At 36.3% G+C, this 3,275-nt stretch overlaps 1 protein-coding gene across 1 annotated transcript in view; it reads right to left on the bottom strand.

The window, feature by feature from the left end:
* Dennd4a (DENN/MADD domain containing 4A) overlaps positions 1-2,818 on the bottom strand; it is an 85,837-nt gene extending 83,019 nt beyond the window's left edge. The window contains exon 1 of the mRNA XM_013009908.1: positions 2,695-2,818. The gene's annotated coding sequence lies outside the window, so the exon portion shown is untranslated. The remainder of the gene's footprint in view (positions 1-2,694) is intronic.
* Between the last annotated feature and the right edge of the window lie 457 nt (positions 2,819-3,275).

Raw genomic sequence — 3,275 nt, 5'->3', positions numbered from 1 at the left:
AGACAAAGAGAGACAGAGAAAAAATGAGAATTAAAGCTCAGCATTTTGTTTGACAAAGGTAGCTGATTGACTTTGTTTAATTCAGCATTTCCCAAGTCAATCCCACAATTTAAGAACTAGAAAAGACTCTTAATATACTACTGAAAATTCTGGTTTAAAGTAAACAATATTCCCTTAACAACTATAAGATGCCTATAGGTAGAGATTCTCATGTAGCATACATTTGCTTATATTCATCCAAACCCCAATAGCTACTTAACTTTCATAACTAATGTCATAAGTTTTCAGAGTTCTTGGTACATTTTTTTCTTTGTTTCTTTCTTTTGGATAGTTCTGGGGCTTGAACTCAGGGCCTAGGCACTGCCCCTGAGCTTCTTTTTGCTCAAGGCTAGCACTCTACCACTTAAGCCACAGCACCACCTCTGGTTTTCTGGTAGTTTCCTGCCCAGGCTGGCTTTGAAATGTGATCCTCAGATCTCAGCTTCCTGAGTAGCTAGGATTACACGTGTGAGCCACTGGCGCCCAGCTACATTTCTTATATTCACTGCTCAAATATATTGTCAGATTCTCACCACTAGCTTAGAAAATGAGCCTAAAGTAGAATTAAATGTCCTTGTTTTACTTAGATATTTACCATTTGAAACTGAATTTTGAACTTAAGTCCTGGTACTCGCTAGGCAGGAGCTCTATCATTTCAGCCCCTCACATCATTAACTATCAAATAGTTTTATGCACTAAGCAGGAAGAAGGGAAATAGAATGAAATAATACTGTCATAAAAACATACGTTTATTTTGAAAACTACTTCTTTGGCTCTGGAAATCAACAGCTACAATGCAAATAAGCAAATATTTTACAGAAATTTATATGGAAGAACTTTTTAGTAGATCATCCTGGTTCACAAATTTTAATAATTTCATTGTATTTGCAACAGGAAATAACTATTAACAAGGAATCGGGTATTTTTTACCAACAAACACAAGAAGAAAACAATTTTATAGTGGTGATAACACCTTATCCTTCCAGCTCCCTTGTATGATAGTTGTTTTTGTTTACACATTTGGGAGCAGGAGATGGCTAAGAAGGAAGGCAAAGTGTTAAGACACTGACAAGTATACAACGCCAAGAACACAAGTGCTAAAATTCCAGAAGATAGCTTCAAAGATCTAAATGCTAGAGCTAGAGGTATGGCTCAGTGGTGGATTACCTGCCTAACAAAATATTTGTTAAAATTTCAATTAAAAAATGAACATAAAAAACCTAACTGCTCTTTAGTTCACTCAGAAAGAGTCTATAATACTAAAAACACACCTCTAATTTTAAATTGTTTTGTTTTGCTTTTTTTTTTAAATAGGTCCTATTACATTGCTCAGGCTGGCCTTGAACTTCTGGGCTCAGGTGATCCTCAGCCTCCCAAGTAGTTGGGACAACAGGTGTACAGTACCATGCCCAGCATTACTTTTAATTTCTACTGCTTTTATTTTTTATTTATTTATTTATTTTTGTTGTTGTTGATCATGGGGCTTGAACTCTGGGCCTGGGCACTGTCCCTCAGCTCTTCAGCAAGGCTAGTGCTCTACCACTTGAGCCATAGCACCACTTCCGGTTTTCTGAGTGGTTTATTGAAGGTAAGAGTCTCATGGCCTTTCCTGCCCTGGCTAGCTTTGAACCGAGATCCTTAGATCTCAGCCTCCTGAGTAGCTAGGATTACAGGCATGAGCCACTGGTGCCCGGCAAATTTCTACTGCTTTTAAAGTATGCCTAGGGTTTAAATATGGGTTTAATGAGTTAGAGTTCAGTATGTTTAAGGGAAAATATTGTTGAAATTATTAAAGCAAAGAAAACACTGAGTCTTTAAATAGGAAATGAATAATTAATATTTCCATTAATAATTCCATTAGGTCAAGAGATATATACTAGAATGTGAAACTAACAATACTCACAGAAAATCCTAAATATCCATTAATACGATTGCCTTGCCAGGCACAGATGGCTCACACCTGTAATCCTAGGTACTCAGGAGGCTGAGATCTGAGGATGGAGGATTGAAGCCAGCCTGGACAGGAAAGTCCATGAGACTCTTATATCCAATTAACCCCCAGAAAACCAGAAGTGGTGCTGTGGCTCAAATGGTAGAAGGCTAGCCTTAAGCAGAAGAGTTCAAGGACAGTGCCCAGGCCCTGAGTTCAAGCCCCACAATTAACAAACAACAAAAAACCACAAATGCCTTGTGTTAATAATTACTTGGAGCAAGCATCTGAGGAAAGTACTCCAAGTCACACACAAATCCTGGACTCTGAGTGCTATCTACCACTGCAAAATTTTCTACATAATTAAGTCCCTTTTTTGAAACTGGGGATAACAGAACAATAAAAACATACATCTGATCTAAAGTTTCTCTAAGTACAGTAATATAAAATCTTGACATTTACTCAAGCTGAAATAATAATGCTACATAATTAACCAATAATTGTTTTTTAAATCTCTTTTGATTAACATGCTATAGATAATTTTAAAGAATTCACACCTAAGAAAAAAAATAAGCATCTTAAAATGTTGCTTACTTGTTTAGGCAGTATTTCACTTTACATGGAATTATTTGCTTTGAAAAGAGAGAGAGAGAAAAAGCATATGCTCTCTATTTCAAAAGGCATGCGAGAATTAAATTAGAAAGTCAACAAGAAAAAGCTCTTACCCATGAAACAATGAATGGAGACTGGTATTTTTCTCCCTTTCAGTCTCTGCCCAATCAATTCGGATTCTTTTTTAGTTCTTATCTCGCTCCATTGGCTCAAAGTAGTGAAACATAGCTACCTGTGCAACCTCTAAGGACAAGAAAAGATGAGAGTGAAAATCAGAGGAAACATTTTTAAAATACTTAAAATACAAAATGTTCCGAACATAAAATTTGATCAACTACAAAGCAAGTGCACACCTGTAATCTCAGCATATGGGAGGCTGAAGCAGGAGCATCACAAATTGGAGGCTAGCTGAGGCAACATGGTAAAATGGTAAAACACCCGCCAAACAAGTCTAAACCCCAGTATTACTCCCTCTCACAAGTTAAAGAAATGTCTATGGTTTCTGTCAAGCATATTATATGAAATTTAATATTTTTTTGTAATCCAGAATTATTTTTCTGAATCCCACTTAAATATCATATTTGTTCACAGAGACAAACCAGAGAATTTAAGTCGAGAAAAAGGAACTACCATGACCAAGGCTCTAGGCAAAATTAGAAATTTGTGGAATAAGTAATTATTTACTCAACTGTTT

The sequence above is a fragment of the Dipodomys ordii genome, unplaced genomic scaffold (genome assembly GCF_000151885.1).
Source record: "Dipodomys ordii isolate 6190 unplaced genomic scaffold, Dord_2.0 Scaffold11, whole genome shotgun sequence".
In the NCBI taxonomy this organism is placed as follows: domain Eukaryota; kingdom Metazoa; phylum Chordata; class Mammalia; order Rodentia; family Heteromyidae; genus Dipodomys; species Dipodomys ordii.
Note: the sequence above shows the minus strand (reverse complement) of the source record. Positions and strands in the feature narration are given on the sequence as shown.